This window comes from Aegilops tauschii, chromosome 5 (assembly GCF_002575655.3).
Source record: "Aegilops tauschii subsp. strangulata cultivar AL8/78 chromosome 5, Aet v6.0, whole genome shotgun sequence".
NCBI classification, from domain to species: Eukaryota; Viridiplantae; Streptophyta; class Magnoliopsida; order Poales; family Poaceae; genus Aegilops; species Aegilops tauschii.
The window spans coordinates 168,992,174-169,009,787 of NC_053039.3; the positions used below are offsets into that span (position 1 = coordinate 168,992,174).

Here is a 17,614-nt window from a genome sequence, read left to right on the forward strand (position 1 = left end):
CATTTGTTGTGGTGTTTAGTTAACTGCACGTGCATGGTCCATTGTCTAATAGCACATTATTGTGCAATTGCAGGAACCATTCTAATATTTAGGTTTTTAACAATTTGGTCTTGCACATGTAGATCCTGCTGTCAGAGGTTTTGACCCACTGTTCGACCCTTTTAACATATGGGGAAATGAGTTGTCCATGAATATCAATCAAGTCAAGAAACTCAGAAAGATTGTTAGGATAATGAAATTAGCGACAAAAAACAACAAGATCTTTGTCTGCACAATGAAGAAGACATCAGTTCACTACAAGATGGTACTAACTATTTTACCTTGCCTTTTTTATTCCTTTGCCCCATTTCCAATATAGAGAAGATATTTATGCACATCCTTGTTTTCACGCCTTTCCAAAGCAGTTCACTGATGATTACCTCTCAAACCACCTCTATGGTCAGGAGGCAAGGAAGGTTTTCATACAACACCCACGGTTCAATATTGAAGTGTTTCTGAAGAGGACGAAGGACGGACGGTCAATCATCCACAAGCACTGGCCTAAAGTTGCAAAGACCTTCAACATGAATGAAGGATCAATATTCGCGTTCCGCTTAAGCAGTTTTCCAGATGAGATGCATCTGTCTATATACGGTCTATGATGCTAATTTCGAAAGTTTCTACATGTTGCATGTGAAACTTGGTGCTGGTGCAGTTGTGTAATGGGGTAGCTGAGTGCTGAAGCTATATCATGTTGTACTCTGATGTATTTCAATTATGAAATTCCGCTTCCTTAATATGGAAATGAAATATATTATGTGCTTAATATGAATGTCAATTATATTAATAAATGGATTATTAATAATAGGGCAATTAGCCTGCTAATTGGGTTTTGCTATTGCAAACGGTTATTGAAAATATACCGTGGGCGATGACCTCAGGCAACACACACAGTTTCTAGGAATAAACCGTGTTGGATCAATGAACAATCACACACGACTTTCTCTTGAAAACTGTTTGCGTTAGGCCACCTTGCGCAAACGTTTACCACACAGAAACTATGTGTGATGGACAACCTTTGCCACACAGTTTCTTCTACGGATCGTGTGTGATGCATTCAATAACACAAACGATAAAATTGTTAATATCGTGTGCAATGGCAACGCTATCACAAACGATTTAACGAGAAAAATTGTGTGTGATGTACCTGTGAACAGAAACGTTTTCCTTGGAGCGACTGTGTGGGATGTACATATGGATGGAAACATTTTGAGGGGACTGCTTGTGTGGGATGTACTTGCGATCGGAAACAATACCGCCTGTATAATTGTATTTTTAGCTCTATTGTATGTATTTTTGTATTTGAGCACTCGCCGGTCGCACACGAACTCATTTTGCCGAGCGTGTGTCCCAGGAGGGCATATCCCCGACAATTTCTGGGTCGTGTGGGAAGGACCCCCTATCGCCGTCACTCACTAGGCGACGGTTCCAAATGCCGTCGCGGAAAGGGGTTAAAAACCGTTTGTATAGCACCGACGCATACCAGTGCATACAGATACATATACGGAGCCAATTACGCGATGTTCGCATGAGTTCGAACAAGAGAAACATCCTATACATATTAGGTTGCACGCATGCACGCGATGGAGGGATTCAACAACGGGACATAGCAAAGGTTATATCAACGTCCGAGAAAACCGCTGGAGCGAGGGATGTGCAAGTGACGACGCAGGGTGCCCAAGATAAGAGGATCCTGCGGTCAGTGGATATTGTGAAGTAGATCCTGGCCCTGAATTCGAGAAAGGGGGTAACACAAACAGCCGGGTGGATGTGATCACGAGATGCTAACATTATAGTTAGCGAAAACTTTAACCCGCATAGAAGAGAGATCAAAATCCCAAAGTATAGACGAGGAATAAAAGATCCTAATACCACCCAATGGTGACGTGGGCCCGTAAGCCACACAGCCATGTTAGTAAAACCGTTTTTCAAAGAATAGACTCAACTTCGGCCAAGGAGTTCGAAAGGGGGTTCCTACAGGTAGTCGGCTCTGATACCAACTCGTGACGCCCCCAATTCGACCGTACACTAATCATAGACGCAAACACGTACGATCAAGATCAGGGACTCACGGGAAGATATCACAACACAACTCTGAACACAAATGAAAGTCATACAAGCTTTATATTACAAGTCAGGGGCCTCGAGGGCTCGAATACAGAAGCTCGAAACACAAGCGTCAGCGGAAGCAACAATATCTGAGTACAGACATAAGGTTAAACAAGACCACCTTAAGAAGGCCAACACAAAAGCACCAACGATCGAAGAGGCAAGGTCTCCTACCTGGGACCTCCTAACTACTCCTGGTCATCGACGGTCTCCACGTAGTAGTAGTCGACGGGGTGGCATCTGGCTCCTGGGATCCACCATCTGGTTGCAACAACCGAAAAGAAGAAAGAAGGGGGAAAAGGGGTAGCAAAGTGTTGGGGAACGTAGCAATAATTCAAAATTTTCCTACGTGTCACCAAGATCAATTTAGGAGATGCTAGCAACGGGAGAGAGGGAGTGCATCTTCATACCCTTCAAGATCGCTAAGCGGAAGCGTTACAAGAACGCGGTTGATGGAGTCGTACTCGCAGCGATTCAAATCGCGGAAGATCCGATCTAGCGCCGAACGGACGGCACCTCCGCGTTCAACACACGTACATCCCGGGGACGTCTCCTCCTTCTTGATCCAGCAAGGGGAGAGGAGAAGTTGAGGGAGAACTCCAGCAGCACGACGGCGTGGTGGCAATGGAGCTCGGGGTTCTCCGGCAGAGCTTCGCTAAGCACTACGGGGGAGGAGGAGGAGTTGGAGGAGGAGAGGGCTGTGCCAGGCCAGGGGTGCGGCTGCCCTCCCACCCCGCCACTATATATAGGGGCAAGGGAGAGGGGGGTCGGCCCCTTAGATCCCATCTGGTGGGAGGGGCGGCGGCCAGGGAGGGTGGCTTGCCCCCCAAGTCAAGGGGGGCGCCCCCTCCAAGGTTTGCCCCAACCCTAGGCGCATGGGCCCTAGGGGGAGGTTGGTGCCAAGCCCACTTAGGGGCTGGTTCCCTTCCACCTACAGCCCATAAGGCCCTCCGAGGCAGGTGGACCCCCGGAACCCCTTCGGTGGCCCCGGTACAATACCGGCATACCCCCGAATACTTCCGGTGACCGTGTGATGACTTCCCATATATAAATCTTTACCTCCGAACCATTCCAGAACTCCTCGTGACGTCCGGGATCCTATCCGGGACTCCAAACAACCTTCGGTAACCACATACTATTTCCCATAACAACTCTAGCGTCACCGAACCTTATGTGTGTAGACCCTACGGGTTCGGGAACCATGCAGACATGACCGAGACATCTCTCCGGCCAATAACCAATAGCGGGATCTGGATACCCATATTGGCTCCCACATGTTCCACGATGATCTCATCGGATGAACCACGATGTCGGGGATTCAATCAATCCCGTATACAATTCCCTTTGTCAATCGGTATGTTACTTGCCCGAGATTCGATCGTCGGTATCCCAATACCTCGTTCAATCTCGTTACCGGCAAGTCACTTTACTCGTTCCGTAATGCATGATCCCGTGACTAACTACTTAGTCACATTGAGCTCATTATGATGATGCATTACCAAGTGGGCCCAGAGATACCTCTCCGTCATACGGAGCGACAAATCCCAGTCTCGATTCGTGCCAACCCAACAGACACTTTCGGAGATACCTGTAATGCACCTTTATAGCCACCCAGTTACGTTGTGACGTTTGGTACACCCAAAGCATTCCTACGGTATCCAGGAGTTGCACAATCTCATGGTCTAAGGAAACGATACTTGACATTAGAAAAGCTCTTAGCAAACAAACTACACGATCTTGTGCTATGCTTAGGATTGGGTCTTGTCCATCACATCATTCTCCTAATGATGTGATCCCGTTATCAATGAGATCCAATGTCCATGGTCAGGAAACCATAACCATCTATTGATCAACGAGCTAGTCAACTAGAGGCTTACTAGGGACATGTTGTGGTCTATGTATTCACACATGTATTACGGTTTCCAGTTAATACAATTATAGCATGAACAATAGACAATTATCATGAACAAGGAAATACAATAATAACCATTTTATTATTGCCTCTAGGGCATATTTCCAACAGTCTCCCACTTGCACTAGAGTCAATAATCTAGTTCACATCACTATGTGATTGTAATGAATCCAACACCCATGGGGTTTGTTCATATCTCGCTTGTGAGAGAGGTTATTAGTCAACGGGGTCTGCAACATTCAGATCCGTGTGTCCTTTACAAATCTCTATGTCATCTTGTAGATGCAGCTACCACGCGCTACTTGGAGCTATTCCAAATAACTGCTCTACTATACGAATCCGGTTTACTACTCAGAGTCATCTGGATTAGTGTCAAAGTTTGCATCGACGTAACCCTTTACGACGAACTCCTTTTCCACCTCCATAATCGAGAAAATTCCTTAGTCCATTAGATACTAAGGAGAAGTTCGACCGCTGTCATGTGATCCCTTCGTGGATCACTATTGTACCCCTTGACTAACTCATGGCACGGCACACTTCAAGTGCGGTACACAGCATAGCATATTGTAGAGCCTACGTCTAAAGCATAGGGGACGACCTTCGTCCTTTCTCTCTCTTCTGCCGTGGTCAGGTCTTGAGTCTTACTCAATACTCACACCTTGTAACACAGCCAAGAACTCCTTCTTTGCTGATCTATTTTGAACTCCTTCAAAATCTTGTTACGGTATGTATTCATTTGAAAGTACTATTAAGCGTTTTTGATCTATCCTTATAGATCTTGATGCTCAATGTTCAAGTAGCTTAATCCAGGTTTTCCATTGAAAAACACTTTTCAAATAACCCTGGATGCTTTCCAGAAATTCTACATCATTTCTGATCAACAATATGTTAACAACATATACTCATCAAAAATTTTGTAGTGCTCCCACTCACTTCTTTGGAAATATAAGTTTCTCATAAACTTTGTATAAACCCAAAATCTTTGATCATCTCATCAAAGCGTACATTCCAACTCCGAGATGCTTACTCCAGTCCTTAGAAGGATTGCTGGAGCTTTGCATACTTGTTAGCATCTTTCAGGATTGACAAAACCTTCTGGTTGTATCACATACAACCTTTCCTCAAGAAAATCGTCGAGGAAACAATGTTTTGACATCCTATCTGCAAGATTTCATAAATAATGCAGTAACTGCTAATATAATTCCAACAGACTCTTAGCATCGCTACGAGTGAGAAAGCCTCATCGCAGTCAACTCCTTGAACTTGCCGGAAAACATCTTAACGACAAGTCGAGCTTTCTTAATGGTGACACTTACCATCATTGTCTGTCTTCCTTTTAAAATCCATCTGCACCCAACAGCCTTACGACCATCAAGTAGTTCTTCCAAAGTCTATACTTTGTTTTTATACATGGATCCTCTCTCGGATTTTATGGCCTCGAGCCATTCGTCGGAATCCGGGCCCATCATCGCTTCTCCATAGCTCGTAGGTTCATTGTTGTCTAGCAACATGACTTCCAAGACAGGATTACGTACCACTCTGAAGTAGCATGCATCCTTGTCGTCCTACGAGGTTTGGTAGTGACTTGATCCGAAGTTTCATGATCACTATCATAAGCTTCCACTTCAATTGGTGTAGGTGCCACAGGAACAACTTCTTGTGCCCTGCTACACACTAGTTGAAGTCATGGTTCAATAACCTCATCAAGTCTCCACCATCCTCCCACTCAATTCTTTCGAGAGAAACTTTTCCTCGAGAAAGGACCTGTTTCTAGAAACAATCACTTTGCTTCCGGATCTGAAATAGGAGGTATACCCAACTGTTTTGGGTATTCTATGAAGATGCATTTATCCGCTTTGGGTTCGAGCTTATCAGCCTGAAACTTTTCCACATAAGCGTCGCAGCCCCAAACTTTTAAGAAACGACAGCTTAGGTTTCTCTAAACCATAGTTCATACGGTGTCGTCTCAACGGAATTGCGTGGTGCCCTATTTAAAGTGAATGCGGTTGTCTCTAATGCCTAACCCATAAACGATAGTGTAATTCAATAAGAGACATCATGGTATGCACTATATCCAATAGGGTGCAGTTATGATGTTCGGACACACCATCACACTATAGTGTTCCAGGCGGTATTAGTTGTGAAACAATTTCCACAATTTCTTAATTGTGTGCCAAACTCGTAACTCAGATATTCATCTCTGTGAACATATCACGGACATTTTATCCTCTTGTCACGACGATCTTCAACTTCACTCTGAAATTACTTGAACCTTTCAATAATTCAGACTTGTGTTTCATCAAGTAAATACACTCAGCATCTACTCAAATCATCTGTGAAGTAAGAACATAACGATATCCACTGCATGCCTCAGCACTCATTGGACTGCGCACATCAAAATGTATTACTTCCAACAAGTTGCTTTCTTGTTCCATCTTACTGAAAACGAGGCATTTCAGTCATCTTGTCCATGTGGTATGATTTGCATGTCTCAAGTGATTCAAAATCAAGTGAGTCCAAACGATCCATCTGTATGGACTTTCTTCATACTAATAGACATGGTTCGCATGTCTCAATCTTTTCAAAAACGAGTGAGTCCAAAGATCCATCAACATGGAGCTTCTTCATGCGTTTTATACCAATAGGACTCAAGTGGCAGTGCCACAAGTATGTGGTACTATCATTACTATCTTATATCTTTTGGCATGAACATGTGTATCACTACGATCGAGATTCAATAAACCATTCATTTTAGGTGCAAGACCATTGAAGGTATTATTCAAATAGACAGAGTAACCATTATTCTCCTTAAATGAATAACCGTATTGCGATAAACATAATCCAATCATGTCTATGCTCAATGCAAACACCAAATAACAATTATTTAGGTTTAACACCAATCTCGATGGTAGAGGGAGCATGCGATGCTTGATCACATCAACCTTGGAAACACTTCCAACACATATCGTCATCTCACCTTTAGCTAGTCTCCGTTTATTCCGTAGCCTTTTATTTCGAGTTACCAACACTTAGCAACCGAACCGGTATCTAATACCCTGGTGCTACTAGGAGTACTAGTAAAGTACACATTAATATAATGTATATCCAATATACTTCTGCCGACCTTGCCTACCTTCTCATCTACCAAGTATCTAGGGTAGTTCTGCTTCAGTGACCGTTCCCCTCATTACAGAAGCATTTAGTCTCGGGTTTGGGTTCAACCTTGGGTTTCTTCACTAGAGCAGCAACTGATTTGCCGTTTCATGAAGTATCCCTTCTTTCCCTTGCCCTTCTTGAAACTAGTGGTTTTACTAACCATCAACAATTGATGCTCCTACTTGATTTCTACTTTCGTGGTGTCAAACATCGCGAATAGCTCAAGGATCATCATATCTATCCCTGATTTGTTATAGTTCATCACGAAGCTCTAGTAGCTTGGTGGCAGTGACTTTGGACAACCATCACTATCTCATCTGGAAGATTAACTCCCACTCGATTCAAGCGATTGTAGTACTCAGACAATTTGAGCACATGCTCAACGGTTGAGCTTTTCTCCCTTAGTTTGCAGGCTTAAGAAACTTGTCAGAGGTCTCATACCTCTTGACGTGGGCACGAGCCTAAAATCCCAATTTCAGCTCTTGGAACATCTCATATGTTCCGCGACGTTTCAAAATGTCATCGGTGCCTCAATTCTAAACCGTTCAACATTACGCACTGAACTATCACGTAGTCATCAAAACGTGTATGTCAGATGTTCGCAACATCCACAAACGACGCTCGAGGTTCAGCACACCGAGCGGTGCATTAAGGACATAAGCTTTCTGCGCAGCAATGAGGACAATCCTCAGTTTACGGACCCAGTCCGCATAATTGCTACTATCAACTTTCAACTAAATTTTCTCTAGGAACATATCTTAGTAGAACTAAAGCGTAAGCTACGACATAATTTGCAAAGACCTTTTGACTATGTTCATGATAATTAAGTTCATCTAATCAAATTATTTAATGAACTCCCACTCAGATAGACATCCCTCTAGTCATCTAAGTGATACATGATCCGAGTCAACTAGGCCGTGTCCGATCATCACGTGAGACGGACTAGTCATCATCGGTGAACATCTCCATGTTGATCGTATCTACTATACGACTCATGTTCGACCTTTCGGTCTCTTGTGTTCCGAGGCCATGTCTGTACATGCTAGGCTCGTCAAGTCAACCTAAGTGTTTCGCATGTGTAATATGGCTTACACCCGTTGTATGCGAATGTTAGAATCTATCACACCCGATCATCACGTGGTGCTTCGAAACAACGAACCTTCGCAACAGTGCACTGTTAGGGGGAACACGTCTCTTGAAATTTTAGTGAGGGATCATCTTATTTATGCTACCGTCGTTCTAAGCAAATAAGATGTAAACATGACAAACATCACATGCAAATCATAAAGTGACATGATATGGCCAATATCATCTTGCGCCTTTGATCTCCATCTTCGTGGCGCGGCATGATCACCTTCGTCACCGGCATGACACCATGATCTCCATCATCGTGTCTTCATGAAGTTGTCTCGCCAACTATTACTTCTAGTACTATGGCTAACGGTTAGCAATAAAGTAAAGTAATTACATGGCGTTTTCATTGACACGCAGGTCATACAATAAATTAAGACAACTCCTATGGCTCCTGCCGGTTGTCATACTCATCGACATGCAAGTCGTGATTCCTATTACAAGAACATGATCAATCTCATACATCACATCCTTTTGGCCATATCACATCACATAGCATACCCTGCAAAAACAAGTTAGACGTCCTCTAATTGTTGTTGCATGTTTTACGTGGCTGCAATGGGTTTCTAGCAAGAACGTTTCTTACCTACGCAAAAGCCACAACGGTGATATGCCAATTGCTATTTACCCTTCATAAGGACCCTCTTCATCGAATCTGATCCAACTAAAGTGGGAGAGACAGACACCCGCTAGCCACCTTATGCATCAAGTGCATGTCAGTCGGTGGAACCTGTCTCACGTAAGAGTACGTGTAAGGTCGGTCCGGGCCGCTTCATCCCACAATGCCGCCGAATCAAGATAAGACTAGTAATGGTAAGCAAATTGAACAAATCATCGCCCACAACTACTTTGTGTTCTACTCGTGCATAGAATCTACGCATAGACCTAGCTCATGATGCCACTGTTGGGGAACGTAGCAATAATTCAAAATTTTCCTACGTGTCACCAAGATCAATCTAGGAGATGCTAGCAACGAGAGAGAGGGAGTGCATCTTCATACCCTTGAAGATCGCTAAGCGGAACCGTTACAAGAACGCGGTTGATGGAGTCGTACTCGCAGCGATTCAAATCGCGGAAGATCCGATCTAGCGCCGAATGGACGGCGCCTCCGCGTTCAACACACGTACAGCCCGGGGACGTCTCCTCCTTCTTGATCCAGCAAGGGGAGAGGAGAAGTTGAGGGAGAACTCCAGCAGCACGACGGCGTGGTGGCAATGGAGCTCGTGGTTCTCCGGCAGAGCTTCGCTAAGCACTACGAAGGAGGAGGAGGAGTTGGAGGAGGAGAGGGCTGCGCCAGGCCAGGGGTGCGGCTGCCCTCCCACCCCTCCACTATATATAGGGGCAAGGGAGAGGGGGGCCGGCCCCTTAGATCCCATCTGGTGGGAGGGGCGGCGGCCAGGGAGGGTGGCTTGCCCCCCAAGTCAAGGGGGGCGCCCCCTCCAGGGTTTCCCCCAACCCTAGGCGCATGGGCCCTAGGGGGAGGTTGGTGCCCAGCCCACTTAGGGGCTGGTTCCCTTCCACCTACAGCCCATAAGGCCCTCCGGGGCAGGTGGACCCTCCCGGTGGACCCCCGGAACCCCTTCGGTGGCCCCGGTACAATACCGGCAGACCCCCGAATACTTCCGGTGACCGTATGATGACTTCCCATATATAAATCTTTACCTCCGGACCATTCCGGAACTCCTCGTGACGTCCGGGATCCTATCCGGGACTCCGAACAACCTTCGGTAACCACATACTATTTCCCATAACAACTCTAGCGTCACCGAACCTTAAGTGTGTAGACCCTACGGGTTCGGGAACCATGCAGACATGACCGAGACATCTCTCCGGCCAATAACCAATAGCGACATCTGGATACCCATATTGGCTCCCACATGTTCCACGATGATCTCATCGGATGAACCACGATGTCGGGGATTCAATCAATCCCGTATACAATTCCCTTTGTCAGTCGGTATGTTACTTGCCCGAGATTCGATCGTCGGTATCCCAATACCTCGTTCAATCTCGTTACCGGCAAGTCACTTTACTCGTTCCGTAATGCATGATCCCGTGACTAACTACTTAGTCACATTGAGCTCATTATGATGATGCATTACCGAGTGGGCCCAGAGATACCTCTCCGTCATACGGAGTGACAAATCCCAGTCTCGATTCGTGCCAACCCAACAGACACTTTCGGAGATACCTGTAATGCACCTTTATAGCCACCCAGTTACGTTGTGACGTTTGGTACACCCAAAGCATTCCTACGGTATCCGGGAGTTGCACAATCTCATGGTCTAAGGAAACGATACTTGACATTAGAAAAGCTCTTAGCAAACGAACTACACGATCTTGGGCTATGCTTAGGATTGGGTCTTGTCCATCACATCATTCTCCTAATGATGTGATCCCGTTATCAATGACATCCAATGTCCATGGTCAGGAAACCATAACCATCTATTGATCAACGAGCTAGTCAACTAGAGGCTTACTAGGGACATGTTGTGGTCTATGTATTCACACATGTATTACGGTTTCCAGTTAATACAATTATAGCATGAACAATAGACAATTATCATGAACAAGGAAATACAATAATAACCATTTTATTATTGCCTCTAGGGCATATTTCCAACACAAAGCAACCGTGAGTACTCATCCAAAGTACTCGCAAGCATCAGTCTATACTAAGTATGCATTGATATCAATTGGAAGGGTTGTATCTGTGGACTATACTTTGCCAGAATAGAAGGGGGGAAAACCTAGCATATCGAAGACTAGCATTTTCAAACATCTTCAAGTGTCTTGCAGCATTCAGAAGAGTACAAAATAGCAGTTTATAATTAACAAGCATGTTGTAATATTAACCCCAGAGATCCTTCTTCGACTCCCTGCGAGAAAGCAATCCCGGAGCCAACATATCCATCTCATATCTCAAGTATCCATTTCTAGTTGTAATAGACCAGGATACAAGTCTGAACGTCCGCCACCGTGGACATGGCTATTCGAATAGATTACTTCCCTGCAGGGGTGCACCACATTTCCCAACACGCTTGATTACTCTGGCCGGACACACTTCCTGGGTCAATGCCCGACCTCAGAAGATCAACACGTTGTAGCCCTACCTAGGCTCAGCAGAGAGGTCCCCGACGGTCTACATCCTAAGCGCTCTGGGGTCTGGGGCCCATCGCCCGTTGCACCCCGGGCCGTTGTGCGCAAGGGGATAATAGCACCACCTCTGCCTGGATGGCGCGATCCGGCCCGGCCACAATGTTGAACTGGACGTCTGACAGAGTTTTGGCTGATACTGCGATGCCAAGTGCCCATAACTGTTCCCGCGTGCTGGTTAGTGCGTATAGGCTAGTGGCCAACTCAGAATGAATACCCAAACCTGTTAGTGCATTAACAATTAAAAGAAGTGATAGCGGTCGGGACAAGTCCGGAGCTACCACCCCCTCCTGGGTGATACCGCTAAACAGCCAGCCGCCACTGTAACATCTCGCGGGTGCTCTCCGGGCCCGCCTGACTGTCATAGTTATCTCTCGCGGGTGCTCACTGGGCCCGCCCGACTTTAACAAAGGTCTGAAGTAACGTCAATGTAACCGTGTGTCCAAAACATCAAGGGGGAAAACCCGAGGAATCACCCTCGATGGATTCCTCTCGATGTAACTACTAAGGTGAAGATATGAGGAATCACCCTCGAGGTTCACACTTGAGGTGTTGCGCGAGAGAGTCGTCATAAGGAGTGGTGAAGGAGGAATCACCCTCAATAAACCACGACCGGTTAGTTACACTACAGAGTCATCATCAGGAGTGCGTTATGAGGTATCACCCTCGGCACTCGATAGTAGCTCTACAGAGCCGAGCAACTAAGGGGGCGATGTGATGTGTCGGGCTCTGGTCGTCGATCACGTTGATCGATTCATCGGTCATCAAGACGGGGCAACTGGGACAAGAAGAGGGGTCACTGTTGGATCACTAACCTACCTATACTAAACAGTTTAGGATAAGCAGGTAAGGTACAATGAGTAGATTACAAAAGTAGGATGTGCATCAGAATAGGAGCAATCAATTGTAGTAGCAAAATCTAATGCAAGCATGAGAGAGAATGGAATGGGCGATACCGGAGTGATCAAGGGGGTTTTGCTTGCCTGGAAGCTCTGCTGAAAACGGAAGAAGAGTCGTCGGTGACATAGTCGATCACCGGCGCATCAGCAGCGGTCTCAGGGTCTACCGGAAAAGAAGTAATGGAGGGGGAACACAATAAATAACAGAGCAATCAAATGTAACACAAAGCATGACATGGCAATACATAGTGCTAGGGGTGTTCTAACGCGGTGTTACACAATACCGGTGAAGGGGGATAACATCCGGGAAAGTTTTCCCGAAGTTTGGTATATTCAGACAGATGAAACAGAGGGGGGCAGTTGCATGTCCGCTATGCTAGGCGCACGTGACAGATGAATGGAGAGCGTATTCGGATTCGTCATATTTTTCTGAGCAACTTTCATGTATAAAACTTTTTCATCCGAGTTACGGATTAATTTTTATGATTTTTCAAAGTTTTATTAATATTCTGTAATTTAATTTAATTCAAAATAGTGACTAAATTGCTAGGGGCACCCGGCACATGGTACTCAAAACTGTACCCGATGGCTGACAGGTGGGCCAACGGGAACTTTTGACTGGTCAACAGGGGTGGGCCCCTGTCATACACTGATTGGTTAACTAGTTAGTTTATTTGACTAAGAAAGTAATTAGTTTAATTAAACAAGATTAATTAAGTTGATTAATTATATTATATTATATTATATTATTTATTTATGTATCTCTCATATTTTTAAAGGAAAAGGGGGCTGGGGCCCCACATGTCTTAGCGTGGCAACTGACTTAAATAGTACTCCCCCTTTTCAAAATAGATGACTCAACTTTATATAGAATAATACTACACCTACGTAGCGATTTACTAAGGGTTACGTAACTTTCCTTCAACACATTCTCTCTCCCCCCTGATTTCTAGGGGTGTGGGCCCCTTCTCCCCTACCTCCAATCACAAGTAGACAACTGTCAATTTACGTAAAACTCAACGTAAGTCTTCGTGGGTGTAGCATTGCTCCTTTATATAAAGTTAGAATAAAGTTGAGCTATCTATTTTGAAACGGAGAGAGTAGTATTGATTAGCCTAATTAGTAATAAAATTAGCTCTAACTAAATCTTGGGCCGGCCACCCACACACACAACACACACGCCACACACACCACACAGCACACACTCAGCCATGGCCACGGCCATGGCCAATAGCAGCAGCAGGCAGCACTAAGCGCATTAGCAAGTGGCTACGGGCAGGAGCTAGCAGCAGCAGGACGCGGCGCTAGCAGCGGCAGCTGAAGCGGCGCAGTACTACACAGAGGCAGCAGCGACAGTAGTCAACAGCAGCGGCATCTAGTAGCAGAAATAGCAGCAACCAAGGAGCAGCCGCTAGCGGCAACAGCAATAGCAGCAGGCACGGCAAGGCAGCACGCAGCAGGAGCGGGCGCGCGGGGCGCTCGCAGGGGAACGCGGCCAGGTTCGAGCGAGGGCGCGGGCTGCAGGAGGCATGAGACGGCAGTCACGGCGTACACAGGCGCAAGGGCACGGCAGGCAGGCACGCAGTAGCGGCACGCATGCGGGGGTTCGGGCTGTTTGGAATTTTGCTAGTAGCCGTTTGACCCGAGGCCTAACTAAAATTCTAAAATTCTCTTGGCTCATTCATGTACACATGTGAATGGAGTGAGTGAGACTAGAATTTAGTCCCATCATGAAAGTTGAGAGAGACCTGCACCTCTTTATAAGGTGAGCTCTTCTACCACTTGTATAAGCATGAGAATAGGAGACCTACAGGCGCGTTCCTCCTCGCTCGCCACGCCTCGTCACGACGCGACGCGACGCAGATTGCGGGATTGAGCCGAGCCGAGGACAGAGCTATGCACGTTGTCTATATTTTTGCTGCTCAGGAAAAATTAATGAGTCATTAATTAATAATTAACGAACGCGTTAATTACTGAACCGTTTCCGATTCTTTTGGATCGTGACGACTCGGACGTGGGGTTTACACCCACGACCTACCCGGCTCGCACTATATAGTCAGGCAGACGTCTACCCTAGCCGCCGCCGCTTCGTATGGTTTCGCACCACCGTTCCAGATCATTGCGCCGCCAAGCAAGTCTTCTCCATCCCTCCTTTCGGCGTGCACCGGGAGAAAGGACAGCAGGCCTCCGGAACCCCGCCTCTCGTGATCCTGTACGGGAGAGGGGCGATCAGGTTTTTGGGGAGCGCACTTGCGCGACTGCTGGCAGCGACGACTTCGTCAACGACGACTTCTTCCCCGACCTAGGCAACCTCATCCTCGACGACATGGGCGACAACGTCAACGCCGGCGGTGCTGCTCCCGCTGCACCATATGTGATTCTATCCTTCCTGTTCGAGATCGTGGTAGAATTCATGTTTCTAGTATGTGACCTAGATGTGATCCGTTCATCTACTATGCTAGTTCGCATGATTTGTTTAATCTCTGTTATTGCAGTCATGATTTATCTTCTGTTTATTCAGATTAAATCTCGTAGTAATTTGCTCATATTTCCAACACGGGCACGACGGTGACGGCGGCCTACGGCGTCCAAATCGAAGGGGGAGAAAAGGGGATCCGAGGGAGGAGCTCACCGCGAGCGCGATGGTGAAGTCGGGGAGGCGTGGGACGGCTCAGAGGAGCGGCAATGGTGACGCGAGATGCGACGGCCGAAACGGAGGAAGACGATGCAAGCGTTGCGGAGGGGGCGTCCCGGCTTGAGTTGGTCCCCTGATCGAACGAAGCCTGCCGTGGCGAACCTCCTGGGCGTGCTCCCGCTCGCCGGAGACGACGATGGCCGCGACGATGACGGCGAGGGGCGTCGGGCGCGAGTGGCAGAGGGAGAGGGGGAGCGAGGGGATAGGGGTTAGGGTTCCAGGAGGGAGAGGGGGCCGCCGGGGTCGACTAAATAGGCGGGAGGGGGCCGCCGATGGCCTCCACCGCGGCCATGGCGACGTGGAATCGTGGATGGCCGCCACGGCAACCCTCCGTCCCTGTAGCGGAGGGGACGAGCGGGGGGTGCGGCTGGCCGACCTAGCCAGCCGGGTTGCTCGGCTAACTGGGCCAAGTGGCCCAGAGTTTTTTTTTTCCTTTTTGTGCTTTTGTCTTTTGTTTTTCTTATAATTAGTTTTTGTTTAATAGTTTTCTATTTTATTTTCTATAAATTTGAGTTTTATAAAATATAAAAAAACACATAAATTTATGTTACTAAATATGCTACATCAATAAAAACTTTGGCATTAAACAAAATAGTTTGTAATCTTGTAATTTATAAAAGGCATTTAATTAATTGTTTTTGCCATTGTTTAATTTATTTTTGAGCATTTAAACATTTTAGAAAAATGTGGTTTATTTATCAGAAATATCCATGATTTATTTGTCACAGTTTGCACATTTTATTTTTGACTTTATTTTAAATTTGAATTTAAACCGGTTTTGAATCAACGTGATTTCTATCAACAGTAAAAGCGATGACCTGGCAACATTAAAAGGGGATTACTGTAGTTTAATTATCCGGGCGTTACATGGACACATGGCAAATTTAGCATGATTTGTTTTGTTTTTCCCCAAAATCTTGGCAAATTTGCCATGTGAACACAATTTAGGTTGCCATTGTGTCAAATAGAACCTCAATTAGACAAAATCCAGTACATGTACATAACCAGAAAAATCGGGTGGCTCAGTCACTCTGAAAGAATATGTGGTACAAGCAACATCTCACCAGGCCGAATCGGTGATGCGCGGACCACACGAGGAGTCGTTGCCGCTGAAGCTCGCACACTGGGTGCGGCAGTGAGCGGCGCAGCGGTTGGGGAAGACGGCGACCGACGTCTGCCGCTAGAACGGGGTGCTGATCTAGAGGATAGCTGGTCGGGCGCGGCGTTCCCGGCGACGGACGGTGGCGGGAAGCACCAGATCAAAGCTCCATGGTGGCCTGTGTGCGAGATAGAGAGAAGGTGAGAGAGTAGGTGGAGAAAGGATAAGAAAACATAGGAGGCATAGCGCCACCACGACGGCGACAAGAATCGAGCGCCGTCCTCGAGCTGCTTCTCTCCATGTCGTTCGCCGTCAACAATTTCTCCTCCGAAATCTCGCTGCCGCCGGGTGTGGAGATGAGGAAGGAGGAGGAGAAAGGAAGAAGACGAGTGTAGCGAGGCCTCACCGACGAGCTGCGGCGGCTGCTCGATATGTCCATCGGGAGGCTTGGTGCGGCGACGGAGAAAACCCATCAACGAGCAGCTCGTCTCTCCCTCTTTGTGAGGATGACCGCGAAAAATGGAACCGAAATGATAGTGCCAAGAGGGGAGTGAATAAGGTGGCGGTTGACTTGTCGTGAACGCGCGCCCGCGCGGGCGCGTCCCTACGACGAACGAACTGGAAACGTGACCTAGCAACCAGATGTGCTTCAAGATTCGCGCAAATGATCTGACGGCAATTGATGTGTTAGCCCTAGAAACCTAAAAGTCCAACGCCAGAATTTTATCATTTTCGGTAATTAATGAAGCATGTGGGCCTTCGTGATCCTTGCTAGTGTTCATAAAAAGAAAGACTATGTATATTCAAATCTTCATTAGAATCATCTCTATTCCCTTTTGCTCCTACGTGCATATACACCCATTGTCGAAATACACATTTCAAAAAGTTAAAAATTCGGAACAAAAATCCCGCGTGTATATCCGGACATTTTATGTCCGTTCACAAGGTTTCGGTGAAAAACACCCATTGTTGAAATACACATTTCAAAAAGTTAAAAAATTCGGAACAAAAATCCCGCGTGTATATCCAGAATTTTATATCCGGATATTTTTTACACAAGCCACAAAAAACGTCGTTTTTCACCGAAACCTTGTGAACGGACATAAAATGTCCGGATATACACGCGGGATTTTTGTTCCGAATTTTCAACTTTTCAAAATGTGTGTTTTCGACAATGGATGCATATGCACCTAGAAGCAAAAAAGCCGCGTCCCATCTCTGCACCAAGACTTGTGCTAGCTGTTAATGTCTCAAATTTTGTTGAACCCAACTGTCTTTTTCTCCTGTCCCAGCATTTTACGTGCATTGTATGAACAGCTGCAGATTCTCTTCCCATGAGACGGAAAAAGAAATATCTGAACCGCCAAAGAAATATCTGTCACCATGCTTGGCGGGTAAATTGGTGACTTGTCCAAATC

The 17,614-nt window shown here is 46.3% G+C and overlaps 1 long non-coding RNA gene across 1 annotated transcript; it reads right to left on the minus strand.

Annotated features, from left to right (window-relative positions):
- Positions 1 to 10,925: 10,925 nt before the first annotated feature.
- LOC109752880 (uncharacterized) lies at positions 10,926 to 16,737 on the minus strand. The gene is made up of 3 exons (XR_002230366.4): positions 16,603 to 16,737; positions 16,162 to 16,374; positions 10,926 to 12,565 (listed from the first exon to the last, which is right to left on the minus strand). It is a non-coding gene; the product is annotated as an uncharacterized lncRNA (long non-coding RNA).
- Positions 16,738 to 17,614: the final 877 nt, after the last annotated feature.